Source organism: Loxodonta africana, chromosome 12 (assembly GCF_030014295.1).
Source record: "Loxodonta africana isolate mLoxAfr1 chromosome 12, mLoxAfr1.hap2, whole genome shotgun sequence".
NCBI lineage: Eukaryota > Metazoa > Chordata > Mammalia > Proboscidea > Elephantidae > Loxodonta > Loxodonta africana.
The window spans coordinates 97,554,095-97,570,792 of record NC_087353.1 but is presented as its reverse complement, the minus strand read 5'-3'; the positions used below and the strand labels follow the sequence as shown (position 1 = coordinate 97,570,792).

The 16,698-nt window shown below is 44.0% G+C and overlaps 1 long non-coding RNA gene across 1 annotated transcript; it reads left to right on the top strand.

The window, feature by feature from the left end:
• The first annotated feature begins 1,253 nt into the window (after window positions 1-1,253).
• LOC135233014 (uncharacterized) lies at window positions 1,254-16,103 on the top strand. The gene is made up of 4 exons (XR_010323712.1): window positions 1,254-2,052; window positions 5,484-5,582; window positions 8,779-8,852; window positions 13,287-16,103. It is a non-coding gene; the product is annotated as an uncharacterized LOC135233014 (long non-coding RNA).
• Window positions 16,104-16,698: the final 595 nt, after the last annotated feature.

The following is a 16,698-nucleotide window of genomic DNA, read 5'->3' as shown; positions in this document are numbered from 1 at the left end:
TCCAGTCTCTCCTTTCGTGACCGTTTTGCCAGTTTCTAACACTCTCTACCCTCGCATCTCCCCTCCAGACAGGAGATGCCAATATAGTCTCAAGTGTCCACCTGATACAAGTAGCTCACTCTTCATCAGCATCTCTCTCCAACCCATTGTCCGGTCCCTTCCATGTCTGATGAGTAGTCTTCGGAAATGGTTCCCGTCCTGGGCCGATAGAAGGTTTGGGGACCATGACCGCTGGGATTCTTCTAGTCTCAGTCAGACCATTAAGTCTGGTCTTTTTATGAGAATTTGGGGTCTGCATCCCACTGTTCTCCTGCTCCCTCAGGAGTTCTCTGTTGTGCTCCCTGTCAGGGCAGTCATCGGTTGTAGCCGGGCACCATCTAGTTCTTCTGGTCTCAGGATGATGTAAGTCTCTAGTTCATGTGGTCCTTTCTGCCTTGGGCTCATAGTTATCATGTGACCTTGGTGTTCTTCATTCTCCTTTGATCCAGGTGGGTTGAGACCAATTGATGCATCTTAGATGGCTGCTTGTTAGCATTTAAGACCCCATACGCCACAGTTCAAAGTGGGATGCAGAATGTTTTCGTAATAGAGTTTATTATGCCAATTGACTTAGAAGTCCCCTTAAGCCATACTCCCCAAACCCCCGCCCTTGCTCCGCTGACCTTCGAAGCATTCAGTTTATGCTGGAAACTTCTTTGCTTTTGCTCCAGTCCAGTTGAGTTAACCTTCCCTGTATTGAGTATTGTCCTTCCCTTCACCTAAAGTAGTTCTTATCTACTAACTAATCAGTAAATAACCCTCTCCCACCCTCCCTCCCTCCCCCCTCTCGTAACCACAAAAGAATGTGTTCTTCTCAGTTTATACTATTTCTCAAGAACCAAGGCTGTAAATCTTTACAGAAGCAGACTGCCACATCTTTCTGCCACAGATTGGCTGGTAGGTTCAAACTGCTGACCTTTCAGTTAACAGCTGAGTGCTTAACCACTGGGCCACCAGGGCTACTCTAAAGTGCTCAAAGCAAGTAAAAATTTCTGCCAGGAAATCATACTCTACACTCACTGTTCTTTCTCTCTCTCTCATTTCCCCAGACCACTCTTTCGTTTCTGTCCTGTCTCCTCAAAGCCCCCTCCATCCTCACTCCTGGCAGATGCCCTTGTTTGCTCCTTAGGAGAGAAAGTAGCAACAATCAGAAGAGAACGTCTCCAGGGTCCCCAGACCACATCTGTCCACTATCAACATCTGCACCCAAACACTCGGCCTCCCGCCTTTATATAGATGAATGTCCATATTCTGTCTCCAGCCACCCCTCCTGTGTCCCATGCCCTCGGGCTCATTTACGGGCTTCAATTGCATTCCCTTCCTTCTCCTATATCATCAAATGTTCACTCCCTGGGAGGTATCTCTGTCAGCCTACAAACATGCTTTTATTTATCCTATCTTAAAAAATAATTATCAGTATGGTTGGCAAATAAGCTTATGAAAAGATGCTTAACAACATTAGTCATTAGGGAAATGCAAATTAAAACTACAATGAGATTCCACTACACACCAATTAAAATGTTTAAAAGACTGACCATGAAACAACGTAAACATCCATCAACAACTGAATGGATAAACAAAATGTGGAGCATACATGCAATGGACTACTACCCAGCCAGAAGAGAAATGAAGTCCTGATACATGTTACAACAAGGATAAACCCTGAAGACATTATGCTGAGTGGAATAAGACAAACGTATAGAGAAGGAAGTCTATTAGTGGTTACCAGGGGTGGGGGTTTGTAATCGCTATGGAGCACTGTTTCTGCTTATGTTGTTGTTGTTGCTAGGTGCCATCAAGCAGGTTCTGACTGATGGCGACCCTACATACCACAGAACGAAACACTGCCCGGTCCTGCGCCATCCTCACAATCGTTGCTTTGCTTGAGCCCATTGTTGCAGCCACTGTGTCAGTCCATCTCGTTGAGGGTCTTCCTCTTTTATGCTGACCCTCTACTTTACCAAGCATGATGTCCTTCTCCACAGACTGATCCTTCCTGGCAACATGTCCAAGGTATGTAAGATGCAGTGTCGCCATCCGTGCTTCTAAGGAGCATTCTGGTTGCACTTCCTCCAAGACAGATGTGTTCATTCTTTTGGCAGTCCATGGTATATTCAATATTCTTCACCAACACCACAATTCAAAGGCGTCAACTCTTCTTCGGCCTTCCATGTTCATTGTCCAGCTTTCACATGCATATGATGCGACTGAAAATACCATGGCTTGGATCAGGTGCACCTTAGTCTTCAGGGTGACATCTTTGCTTTTCAACACTTTAAAGAGGTCCTTTGAGGCAGATGTGCCCAATGTAATGCGTCTTTTGATTTCTTGATATGCTGCTTATGGCGTGGGAAAATTGGCACTGATTGAGGGTAATGGTTGCACAGCCAATTAATGTAATTAATGTCAGTAAGTTGTATACCTGTAAAAAGTTGTACAGGCATAAATAATAAAAACACTGACCCTGTCAAGTGTTGGTAGGGATATAGGGAAACTAGAACTCCTATTCACTGCTGACTCACTTTTTCTAAGTCAACAGGAAATGAGTTGCCCAACTACTAAGCAGTTCCCATGGGTTCTTAGGTTACTTTCAACATGTCTTACTTCCTGAATTTAATTTTCTTTGGAAAACAGTTGGCAGTGTGTTACAATGTAAATGAAAGCATATGTCCACACAGAGACTTGGACACAAATGTTCACAGCGGCTTTGTCTTCAAGCCCAAAGCTGGAAACATTCCAAACGTCTATCAGCTGGTGGGTGGATAAACAAACTGTGGTATATTCATTTAATGGAATACTACTCAGCAATAAAAAGGTCTGAACTATTGACACATACCGTAACATGGGTGGATCTCAAAATACACTGAGTGAAGTAGGAAGTTTTAAAAGGATTACATACTGCATGATTCCATTTACATAAAATTCTAGAAAATGTAAACTAATCTACTTGGGGAGAAACAGGGGATCAGAGGTTAAGGGAATCAGATGGGGGCTGGTGGGAGGAAGAGATTACCAAGGGGCACTAAGAAACTTTTGGGCCTGATGAATATGTTTACTACCTTGATTGAGGTGACGGTTTCACAGGTGTTATGGATTGAATTGTGTTCCCCCAAAAAATGTGTCAACTTGGCTAGTCCATGATTCCCAGTATTGTGTGATTATTCACCATTTTGTCATCTAATGTGATTTTCCTATGTGTTGTAGATTCTATCTCTATGATGCCAATGAGGTGAGGTTAGTTGCAACTTTTTTAATGAGGCAGGACTCAACCTACAAGATTAGTGTCTTAAGTTAATCTCCTTTGAGATATAAAAGAGAGACGCAAGCAGAGAGACAGGAGGACCTCATACCACCAAGAAACTAGTTCCAGGAGCAGAGCATGTCCTTTGGACCCGGGGTCCCTGTGCTGAAAAGCTCCTAGTCCAGGGGAAGATCAAAGACAAGGACCTTTCCCCAGAGCCGACAGAGAGAAAAAGCCTTCCCCTGGAGCTAGCACCCTGAATTTGGACTTTTAGCCTACTAGAATAAACTTCTGCTAGTTGAAGCCATCCATTTGTGGTATTTCTGTTATAGCAGCACTAGGTAACTAAGACAGCAGGTATGTACATATATCAAAGCTTATCAAATTGTATACTTTAAATGTATGCAATTTATTGTATGTCATGTATACCTCAGTAAAGTGGTTAACAAATTATTTTGACCTCACTTCCCTATCAGCTACCATCTTTCTTCTCTGTACCTCAGGGCAACAAAACTTCTTGAAAAAATTGTTCATACATTCTGCCTCCAATTGCTCTCCTACTTTTGCTTCTGCCCACTCCAATCAGGCTTCTGCCCCACTCTTTCGCCTAAACTGCTCTTGTCAAGACCAAATGACTACCACATTTCTAAATCCAGTGGCTTACTTTCAACTTCCTTGGCTGTTAGCAGTGGGTCCTTCCCTCCTTCTGTCTTCACTGGGCTCCCAGGGACCCACACTCTTGTTTCCTTCCTTGCTCACTTGCCCTTTCTCTCTCCTTTGTAGATTCTTCCCTAGGGCTAAGTCTTCTCTCCTCTCTTCTTCTCTATCCACACACACTCCATTTATGATCCTATCCAGTGGCAGAGGTTTACATTCTACACTCCTTATTTCATTAATTCTAGGACACACATTTTTTCCCCACATATGAGCGTCTCTGAAATTGGCATCAGTTTCACAATCAATGATATATCATTATTTAATGTGATTTTTAAAAATTTCTTAATGGTACATAAAATAATTATGTGCTTTACATCTTAGATTTGATTATACATATATGCCAATGACTTCCAAATTTATATCTCCAGCTCAACTCTCTCTCCTCAACTCCAGATTCATAGTTCTCTAACTGCTTACTCAGCATCTCTATTTGGATGGTTTTGTGGACTGAATTGTGTCTCCCCCCCCCACCAAAATATGTGTTAAAATCCTGACCCTTGTACCTGTAAATTGACCCTGTTTAGAAATAGGGGTTTTCTTTGTGATGTTAATGAGGCCAATTCAGAGTAGGGTGGATCCTGAATCTAATTACTTCTGAGTTACAGTAAGAGCAGAATAGACACAGAGACACACACGGGAGGGAGACAGATGTCAAGGAATGCCAAGGAACTTCCGGGGCTACTGACAAGGAAGGACCTCCTCCTAGAGCCACATCCTGAAGTCAGACTTCTAGCCCTCTAGACTGTGAGAAAATAAATTTCTGTCTCTTAAAGCCACCCACTTGTGGTACAGGTAGCCCCTGACTTACAATGTATTCGAGTTACAACCAACTGCACTTAACGACTGTCGTTTGTTTGTTTTTGTACATCTTATCATTAGTAATAGATACTATATACAATGGTGCAGTGTGTAATTTGCTGATGTTATCATTCTCAGGTGTTCCCTCACAGGTGTTCAGTGTTATGATTTATAAAGATACTGATAACAAAAGGCAATAATAGTGAGAACCAAAAAAAAAAATGAGGTATTCGACTTATGACAGAACTGACTTACAATAGAGTCATCGGAATGGAACCCCAGCCTAAGTCGGGGCGACCTGTGTTTGTGTTAGAGCAGCATGAGGAAACTAAGATGGATGTCTAATAGATTTCTCAGACTCAAACTACCCAAAATGAAATTCTTAATCTTCACCCCTCAACTCAACTTGCTCCACCTGTGGCCTGCCCCGTCTCAGTTGATGGCCTCACCATTCCGCTGCTTGCTCAAGCCAAGCACCTTGGAGTCACCTTTGGCTCCTCTTTCACTCATACCCACATCCAGTCTATCAGGAAATCCTATTGGCCTTACCATTTCTCATCCCTTCCACTGCCACCACCCTGGCCTGAGACTGTTTTGCATACAGTGGCCAAAAAGATTCTGTTAAAACCTAGGGAAAATCATGTCACTCTCCCACTCAAAACCCTACTGTGGTTCCCCTCTTTTTCAGTGTCAAAGTCAGAAGTTTGCTGACCCTCAAAGCCCCACGTGTTCTGGGCTCTGTCACCTCTTGTTCGCTCTGCTCCAAGCACACTGGCCGTGTTTTTCTGTAAGTACGAGATACCAATGTTCACTGCAGCATCATTCACAATGGCCAAAGGTGAAAATAACCCAAGTGTCCATCAGTGGATGAATGGATAAACAAAATGTGGAATATCTGTACAATGGAATATTATTCGGCCATAAAGAAGAATGAAGTTTTGATAGACGCCATGACATGGATAAACCTTGAAAACGTGATGCTGAGTGAAAGAAGCCAGATCAAAAGGGCAAATACTGTATGACTCCACTTATATGGCACATGTAGAATAGGCAAACGCAGAGACAGAAAGTAGATCAGAGGTTTTCAGGGGCTGGGAGGCTGGGGGAATGGGAAAGTATTGCTTAATAAGTCCAGTGTTTCTGTTTGGGGTGATGGAAACGTTTCGGACATGATGATAGAGATGGTTGCACAATAACGGTGAATGTAAGTAATGCCACTAAATTATATACTTATAAAGGGTTGAAGTGGCTAGTTTTATGTTATATGTATTTTACCACAATTTTTTAAAAAAGCAATGGAATAAAAATAAAGTGGAATAATTAAAACAAAAATAATTCGTAGGCTTGCACATTCGGTGTCAACAGTGGGTGAATTTTGCCTGCAGGGCTCCTGTGTTCAAGATTTCTTGCCAAGAAGTCCTTGACCATTTTTCACTAAAAACCTGTCCTTGGAGTTTTTGCTATCCAACCAACAATGTGATTTATTTGATTAATTTATTGATTTTTGGCCAAAGGCAAAAAAAAAAATTATTTTATTTTTTTGTGAGAGCCCAAAACTGCTCAGGCATTTATGAAATGCTGCTTTTTTTTTTTTTTTTTTTTACTGGAGAGAAGAAACAAAATGCTCTAGGAAGCTGATTTTTTCATGAACGAGAAATGTGAGCAGCTCCAGCTCGGCTTACAGATGGGCTGGAGGCAGCATTTAATGGAGATCTAAGTGAGTTAATTAAGAAATCGCAATTAAACCCAGCATAATGACAGAGGGCGACATCTTTGCTGCAGTGCGCCCTGTTCTTGTCTGTCTGCCCTTCCGGGGGCACACGTGTTCCAGGGGCTTGCATTGGGCAGACATTCCCGGAGAATCAGGCCCCAAGGAAAACCATGCAATAAGACAAACTCCAACCAAGGGGTATTGCCATCCAAAAGCTATGGGGATCTCAGATAGCAGTGCCAGGTCCAAATCTAGATTGTTCTCCGACCTCAGGAGCCCCTGACACTCTTACCTGGACGTGGCTTGGCATAGACAGAAGATGAAGGCATTAAACCCCATCCCCAGTCTGACGTTTCCCAGCTGTCTGGCTTTGGGGACTTCATTTCTTAGAACATTAGTTTTCTTGTTAATTTATCCAATAATTTTATGGAGTGTTTACTATGGGCATTGGTGGTTCAGTGGTAGAATTCTCTCCTTTCTCACAGGAGACACGGGTTCAATTCCTGGCCAATGTACCTCATACACGGCTACTGCCCATCTGTCACAGGAGGTTTACGTGTTGCTAGGATGCTGAACAAGTTTCAGCAGAGCTTCCAGACTAAGATGCACTAGGAAGAAAGGCCTGGCTATGGGGACCTCCGATAGCAGTTCCAGGTCCAAATCTAGATTGTTCTCCTACCTCAGAGAATTTATTGGATGACTATCTAACTAAATAGATGTTGTTAGTTGCCATTAAGTCTGTTCCTACTCATGGCGACCCCATGTGTGCAGAGTAGAGCGGCTCCACAGGGAAACCCTATAGGGCAGTTCTACTCTGACCACAGGGTCGCTATGAGTTGGAACTGACTTTAAAGAAATGAGTTAGGTTTTGGTTTTACCTGTGAATCTGACCTTATTTGAAAATAGGGTCTTTGTGGATAGAATTAGTTGAATTAACATGAGGTCATTAGGGTGGGCCCAATCTAGTGTGACTGATGTCTTTATAAAAACAGAAGAAAGACACAGACAGACACATAGAGAGAAGACGGCCATGTGATGACGGAAGCAGAGATTGGAGTGATGCTGCCACAAACCGAGGAACGCCTGGAGCCACCAGAAGCTGGAAAGACAAGAAAGGATCTTCCCCTAAAGCCTTCAGAGAGAGACTGGCCCTGCCAACATTCTAAATTCAGACTTGTGGCCTCCACAACTGTGAGACAATAAATCTCTGTTGCTTGGAGTGACCTAGTTAGTGATAATTTCTTATAGGCACCCTAGGAAATGAATGCACACATGAAGACAAAAGCCAACCAAATGCTCAGGCCCTCATGAACTCATGGACTTTTGCCATCAATTCTACTGAGTAATTGAGAGCAAATCTCAAAGAGAAAAAGAAAAAAGACATTTATATGAATCCTGTAGGCTCTTGGATGGTTTTAAGGCTTTAGAGAGAAAGGAGGAGAGAAGTCGTCTTTTCCTGCAACATTTGTGGAAGCAGTGCTGTAACTTAGGCCTTCCTTTGAGTGCCAGGACATATTCCCTCAGTGTAATGTGGTTTTTCTTAAAATCTATCTTGACACAGTTTTGAGGGTCTGACTTGAGGGTGGTCAGTTCCCTTTCTTGAGCAGCTGAATAAATCCACTGTCCACCCACTCCACTTAATGGGCTCTCAGGCTCCTGGGTCACTAACCACCTACCCTGATGGCCCCAGGGCCAGGTACTCAGGCCCCGTGCCTACAGAATTATTCAAAACAGCCAATCCCCAGGAATCCTGAGAAAGCTAGTTAATCTCAACTTGCTTGCCGTATAGAAGCCATCTCCTACAGTTCCAGATTGCTGTTACCTGTCCTGTGTGGCCCTGCCTCGTGGCGTGCTGTGTTCTTACCTGGGGAGCTGTGAGTATAATGTTCTTGTTAGCTATCGTCCAATAGGACTCACAGTGACTCCATGTATAATAGAAGGAAACGCTGCCCGGTCCTGTGCCATCCACACAGTAGTAGATAGTTTGAGCCCATTGTTGCAGACACTGTGACAATCCATCTTGTTGAGGGTTTTCTTCTCCTTCGTTGACTCTTTGCTTTTCCAAGCATGATGTCCTTTTCCAGGGACAGGTGCCTCCTGATAAAACATCCAAGGTACGTAAGAGGAAGTCCTGCCATCCTCACTTCTAAGGAGCATTCTGGCTGTACTTCTTCCAGGACAGATTTGTTCATTTTTCTGGCAGTCCGGGGTTTATTCAGTATTCTTTGCCAACACCATAATTCTTCTTTGGTCTTCCTTTTCAATTGTTCAGCTTTTTCGAGCATATGAAGCTGTTGAAAACATCACGGCTTGGGCCACGTCCTCTTTCGTGACAGTCATTTCCAGGTCTGTGTGTCTTACTATATCTGATAACATAAATCATGGGTACATTTCAAATACTCAGAATGCTCTGGGAGTGTGAGGCTTGACTCCCCAAAAGGGACCTGGGTTTACCCAGAAGCCAGCTGGTCCATTACTCAAGCCAGGAGCTGCTGCTGTTGTTGTTAGGTGCTGTCGAGTTGATTCCAATTCATAGCAACTCTGTGTACAACGGAGCGAAACGCTGCCTGGTCCTGCACCATCCTCAGTCGTTGCTATGTCTGAGCCTATTTTTGTAGCCATTGCATCAATCCGTCTCCTTGAACATCTTCCTCCCTTTTCACTGACCCTCTGCTCTACCGAGCATGATGTCCTTCTCCAGAGACAGGTCCCTCCTGATAACATATCCAAGGTACTTAAGAAGAAGTCTCGTCATCTTCACTTCTAAGGAGCATTCTGGCTATACTTCTTCTAAGACAGATTTGTTTGTTCTTCTGGCAAACCCACTGCCATCGAGTCGATTCCAACTCATAGCGACCCTATAGGACAGGGTAGAACTGCCCCATAAGGTTTCCAAGGCTGTAAATCTGGAAGCAAACTGCCCCATCTTTCTCCTGCGGGGCAGCTGGTGGGTTCGAACTGCCAACCTTTCAGTTAGCAGTGGGGTGCTTTAACCACTGCACCACCAGGGCTCCTTGTTTTTCTAGCAGTCGATGTTATATTCAATATTCATCGCCAACACCGTAATTCAAACACATCAATTCTTCTTCGGTCTTCCAAATTCATTGTTCAGCTTTCACATGCATATGAGGTGATTGAAAATACCATGGCTTGGGTCAGGCACACCTTAGTCTTCAAAGTGACATATTTGCTTTTTAGCACTTTAAAGGGGTCTTCTGCAGCAAGCGCTACTGGGTGCAATGTTCCAAACAGCTGGGCTGATTTTGGCCCATTAACATTCAGAACAGGGATCTAACAGAAAGCTGGAGGAAGAACAGAGAGAGAAGAGAGACTAAAACCCAGGAATCATTAGTGTTCCTCACAAGTGGGGCCCTAGGCCCTGTGGGTGTGCTGCTCACAAAAAAAATAAATAAATAAATAAATAACATACACACACAAAAAAAATTGCTGTCGAGTTGATTCATAGCAATGCTATAGAACAGAGTGGAACTTTTCGATAGGGCTTCCAAGGCTGTTACCTTTAGGCAGAGCTGCTAACCAAAAGGTCGATGGTTTGAATCCACCACCTACATCTTGGCAACTCTTTGGAGCAGTTCTACTCTATCCTATGGGATGTTTTTTGTTTTTTCTTTAAATTTTTAAGAAAGCAGACTATATCTTTCTCCTTTGGAAGAGCTGGTGGGTTTGAATTGCCAACCTTTTGGTTGGCAGCCAAGCACTTAACTACTGTGCCACTAGGGTTCCTTTCTGTAAAGATTCCAAAACCCCAAAAACCTGTTGTCTTCGAGTAGATTCCAGCTTAAAGCAACGCTATAGGTCAGAATAGAAACTGCCCCATAGGGTTTCCAAGGAGTGGCTGATGGAACTGCTGACCTTTTGGTTAGCAGCTGAGCTCTTAACCACTGCGCCACCAGGGCTCCGTAAAGATTACAGCCTAGAAAACCCTAGGAAGCAGTTCTACTCTGTCATACAGGGTTGCTGTGAGTAGAAACCAACTCGATGGCACATAACAACAAGAACAAATCTTCTTAGATCCTCTTGTGAACCTGAATTTTATGTGAGGCCACTGGCAGCTTATATCCAAAGAGATTTCCACAGTAGTGCATCCCATCTTCTACCCACCATGGGCTCCCTCCCACCTGCACGGCCGATGGACTCCACTTACGCCATCCATCACCTGCAGATGCTAAAGTTGATGGGCATTTTCAGCCCCCATCTTAACCTTTCAGAGGCATTCAACACTGCCGGCCAGTGCTTCCTTCTCAAAACACATTCACCCCTCTCGTATGCAGCTGATGTTTGCTGGCCCACGGTACAAGCACTGGAGCCCGGCACCATATGTCTAAATTGGAAGTGAAGCTAACAAACTGTTCCATAAAGCACAGTTGTGCTCTCCTCCAGGAGACCCTGGGTGGCACGAACTCTGCTTCTAACCAAAGGCTTGTGGTTCGAATCCACTCGGAAGAAAGGCCTCGTGATCTACGTACTTCTGAAAGATCACAGCCATGGAAATCCCAATGCAGCACGGTTTTACTCTGACACACATGGAGTTCCCATCAGCTGGAATCTACTTGACGGCAACTGGTAGTTGGTGCTTGTCTTAGTTATCTAGTGCGGCTATAACAGAAATACCACAAGTGAATGGCTTTAACAAACAGAACTTTATTCTCTCATAGTCTAGGAGGCTAGAAGTCTGAATTCAGGGCACCAGCTCTAGGGGAAGGCTTTCTGTTTCTTTTGGCTCTGGGGGAAGGTCTTTGGGGCTTCTAGGGGCTTCTCGATGCAGGGACCCAGGATCCAAAGGACACGTTCTGCTCCCCATGCTACTTTCTTGGTGGTTATGAGGTTCTTCTCTTTGCTTGATTCTCTCTTTTATATCTCAAAAGAGATTGACTCAAGATACAACCTAATCCTGTAGGTTGTGTCCTGCGTCATTAACACAACTGCCTCTAATCCTGCCTCGTTAACATCATAGAGGTTAGAACTTACAACACACAGGATAATCACATCAGATCACAATACTGGGGATCATGGCCTAGCCAAGTCGACACACAGTTTGGGAGACACAAGTCAAACCATGACAGTGCTCTTCTCCAACCTTGACAAACATATTCTCAGCAACAAGCCCAAAGCTATGGCTTTTTTGTTTAGTTTTGTTTTAATTTTTGGAAGAGGAGTAGGAAGATCCTCCCCTAGAGACTTCAGAGAGAGCGTAGCCTTGCCACACCCTGAATTCAGCCTCCTAGCCTCCAGACCTGTAAGAGAATAAACTTCTGTTGTTTTAAGCCACCAGTTTGGGACACTTTGTTATAGCAGCCCTTAGAAACTCAACAGAGTCCCTGCGTGGTACAAATGGTAAGCACTGGACTAACTGAAAGGCTGGTGGTTCAAACTCACCCAGAGGAGCCTTGGAGGCAGACCTGGCGATCTGCTTCTGAAAGGTCCCGGCCTTGAGAACTCTATGAGCAGCTCTACTCTGCACACATGGGGTCGCCATGAGTCAGAATAGACCGCAGCTGTTGAAGGAAACACATCATAGGGCAGGTCAGCCCTTACAGACATGGGCTGTGTGCTTTCCGGGATCCGTTATCCCTTTGTTCTTTGTTCATTTAGTTCTGAAACCTGCAAGCTGCCTTTTCATTCAGCCCTAAGACATTTTATAGTTTTTTGAAAAAATTTTATTTATTATGTTATTGAGAATATATACAGCAGAACATACACCAATTCAACAGTTTCTACAGGTACAAGTCAGTGACACTGAATTGAGTTGTGGAACTATTCTCACCCTTCTCTTCTGAGTTCCTCCCCCATTAACATAAACTCACTGCCCCCTAAGGTTCCTAGCTAATCTTTTGAGTTGCTGTTGTCAATTTGATCCCGTATAGCTAGATCTTGAAAGAGCACAATACTCAAGGCAGACATTCTTTACTAGTTAAGTTGAACCATTTTTGGTTTTAACAAGACTTCAGGGGATATTTTTGGTTTTAACAAGACTTCAGGGGATATTTTTGGTTTAAGGTTTAAAGATCATCTTAGGGCAGTAGTTTCAGGGGTTCATCCAGCCTCCATGGCACCAGAAAGTTGAGTCCATGAGAATCTGAAATTCTGTTCTGCCTTTTCCCCCTTTTGATCAGGATTCTTCTACAGAATCTTTGATCAAAATGTTCAGTAATGGTAGCTGGGCACCATTCAGTTCTTCTGGTCTCGTGGGAAAGAAGGCAGCTGTTCATGGAGGCAATTAGCCCCACATTCCATATCCCCCTCCTATTCCTGACCCTCCTTCTTCCTTTGTGGCTCTGGGCTAATAGAGACCAGTTGTAACTTGGATGGCTGCTTACAAACTTTTAAAGCCCAGGAACTACTAAACGAACTAGGAGGTGGGACAGAAGCACTAAACACATCATTAGGCCAATTAAGACAATTGATAGTTTTGTATTTGTTAGTAAACAGCTATAACTTTGCCTCATGAAGGAGCTGGTTCCAAGGCCCCATGTGTAAATTTATTTAACAAATTATTTCTGTGTCTCTGTGAGTGGGAAAGAAAATCCTCGTCTGGGAGAAGTGTCTTGTTTATAAATAAACATACTCCAGTAACTCTAGATTTTCCCCTCCTGTCACAGTTCGGAGACCTCAGCTAGAAGCTGAAATTCAGATTTTTTTTTTAGGTTTTTTAACTTGTCAGTCAGGAGTTGCTTTCCTGTGGGCCTTGGTATTTCATTGCTGACATTTAAGAATCTTGGCTTTTAATGTTCTCTAATAGTTTTTTTTTTTTTTTAATAGTTTCCTGTAACAAAACGTTTGAAACAACCCAGGTGCTCATCAACAGATGAATGGATAAACCCAGTGTGGTCCATCCATACAATGAAATGTTATTCAGCAGTAAAAAAGAATGAAGTTCTGATAGATGCTGCAACATGACTGAACCTTGAAAACGTTATACTGAGTAAAAAAAAACAGACACCTAACGGACCACATCTACCACGGCCTCCACCAGACTGAGTCCAGTACAACTAGATGGTGCCCAGCTACCAACACTGACTGCTCCGACAAGGGTCACAATAGAGGGTCCCAGACAGAGCTGGAGGAAAATGTAGAACAAAATTCTAACTCAAAAAGAAAGACCAGACTTGCTGGCCTGACAGAAATTGGAGAAACGCTGAGAGTATGGCCCCCAGACACCCTTTCAGCTCAGTAATGAGTTCACTCCTGAGGTTCACCATTCAACCAAAGATTGAACAGGCCCATGGAACAAAACAAGACTAAAGGGGGCACCAGCCCTGGGGCAGTGTCTGGAAGGCAGGAGGGGACAGGAAAGCTGGTAATAGGGAACCCAGGGTTGAGAAGGGAGACTGTTGACATGTTGTGGGGTTGTTACCAATGTCATACAAAAACTAACTGTTTAATGAGAAACTGGTTTGTTCTATAAACCTTTATCTAAAGTGCAATTAAAAAAAAAAAAAAGCCAGACGCAAAAGAATGAATTTTGTATGATGCCACTTAAATATAAAATATCTGGAATAGGCAAATGCATAGAAACCCGAGTTTATCATCAGTGGTTACCAGGGACTGGAGGGAGGAGGAAATGGGGAGTTATCTCTTAAGGGGTACTAAGTTTCTGTTTGGGGTGATGAAAACATTGGAAATGGATAGTGGTGAGGGTTATACAATAGACAAATATGACTAATGTAGTTTGTCATTGAATTGTACACTTGAAAATAGTGAAAATGACAAATATGTATATTTTGCCACAATAAAAATTAAATTATATAAATAATGACCAAAAAAGGCTGCAAGGCTAATAACAGCAATAGTTGTATTATTACCTCCATGTAAAAAGCGGAAATTGAAGCTCAGAGTAGAAGATTTGCTCAAGTTCGCACAGGAGTTCGTTCATTTGTTCCACAAATGTATTTGTTGAATACCTACAATGGGAGAGGGATGTGCTGGCCACTGGGTGTATCGGGTGAGCAGAACAGACCCTGAACCTACCCTCAAGGGTCTCATTGTCCAAGTGGGCAGAGAGTTGCTGTTTGAGCCGCCACAACTGGACACGTGCAGCTATGACTTCATTATAGGCGGGAGGAGGCACAGTGGTCTGACAGCCTGTGAAATGGGGATGACCTCGTCGGGAAGCCAGGGAAGGCTCCCTGGAAAAGGTGATGCCTGAGCAGGGGGGTAAAGGCTGAGTATGGGATAACTATGCAGAGAGGAAAGAGAGTAGCATTCCAGGCAAAGAATGCAGAGCATTTCAAGGGCCATGGCTGGAGGGCGGGGGACAAATTCAAGGGACTGAAAAGACAGCCAGAGGGGAGGATGGTGGGATGTGAGGCTGGAGAAGTCAGCAGAGGCCAGATCATGTAGGGACTTCAAGGTCATGGAAAGGACTTTTTTCTTTATCCTAACAACAAATGGTAACCAGTAAGGGGCTTGAACAATGAGAGGAAGGCGGAGGTAGGCACTTGGTTTTAAGAAGAACTAGCTGGCGAGGTTGGGGAGAGCCAAACTGGATGGAGGTTGACCAGTTAGGAGTCTGCTGCAGTTGTTTCCAAAAGAATGATGGTGGCTGGGCTAGGGTGGGGACAGGAGAGAAGATGAAATCAAGAGATGTTTAGGAAGTGACATCTATTGAGAGAGTACGAATTGCTCGTGATCTTAACTTGGAGCCCCTGGGTGGTGTAAACAGTTATGTGCTCGGCTGCCAACCAAAAGGTTGAAGGTTTGAGTCTACCCAGAGGCACCTCAGAAGAAAGGCCTGGCAACCCACTTCTGAAAAAATCAGCCATTGAAAACCCTATGGAGCACAGTTCTACTCTGACAAACATGGGGTTGCCATGAGTTGGAACTGACTCAACGGCAAGTGGTTTTTTGTGCTCTTAACTACCACGTTATACATTTTGGAGACAATCTCAGACGCAGTTCAAGAGGTTTGTCTCCAACAGGTGAGCTGTTGGAGACCTGGGACAGGCCCGTGGGGACTAGGAGATGGGCCAGGCCAGCATGGCCGGAGAGAAGCCACAAAGCTACACAATTGGGAGGGGATTTGTGTGTGAGCACTGGGTAGAGGAAGTCTTCGGAAGGAAGAGGTTGGTGGGAATTTGGAACAGGCGACTGACTGGGGACAGCATCCAAGCTCCAGTAAAGAAGTTTGGTCTGAGTGTCCAGGGTCACTGGAGGTAGCAAAGGCCAAATACATAGCTCCCTATCCCCAGGTTGCCAAGTTTCCTCACTGCAGATCGGTCCCAGAACCTGCTCTTTCTTGGCCAGACAAAGCCTCAGAATTGACCTTTTTTTCCCTTTTTTATTTGTTGTACTTTATTTTATTTTTTATTGTACTTTAGATTAAGGTTTATAGAACAAACTAGTTTCTCATTAAACAGTACACATATTGTTTTATGACATTGTTAACAACCCCACAACATGTCAACACTCTCCCTTCTCAACCTTGGCTTCCCTATTACCAGCGTTCCTGTCCCCTCCTGCGTTCTAGTCCTTGCCCCAGGGTGTGCCCCTTTAGTCTTGTTTTTTTTTTTATGGGTCCAATCTTTGGCTGAATGGTGAACCTCAGGAGTGACTTTATTGCCGAGCTGAAAGGGTGTCCGGGGGCCATACTCACAGGGTTTCTCCAGCCTCTGCCAGACCGGCAAGTCTGGTCTTTCTTTCTGAGTTAGAATTTTGTTCTACATTTTTCTCCAGCTCTGTCTGCGACCCTCTTTTATGATCCCTGTCAGAGCAGTCAGTGGTGGTAGTCGGGCACCATCTAATTGTACTGGACTCAGTCTGGTGGAGGCTGTGGTAGATGTGGCCCGTTAATCCTTTGGATTAATCTTTCACTTGTATCTTTACTTTTCTTCATTCTTCCTTGCTCCCAAAGGGGTGAGACCAGTGGAGTGTCCTAGATGGCCGTTCACAGGCTATTAAGACCCCAGATGCTACTCACCAAAATAGAATGTAGAACATATCCTTTATAAACTATGTTATGCCAGTTGAGCTAGGTGTTCCGGAGACCATGGTCCCTACAGCCCTCGGCCTAGCAATTCCATTCCTCAGAGGGTTTGGATGTGTCTATGGAGCTTGCATGACCTTGCTTTGTACGAAGTGTGCTGGCTTCCCCAGTGTTGTATACTGTCTTACCCTTCACCAAAGTTACCATTTATCTATTGTCTATTTAGTGTTTTTCCATCCCCACGCCTAC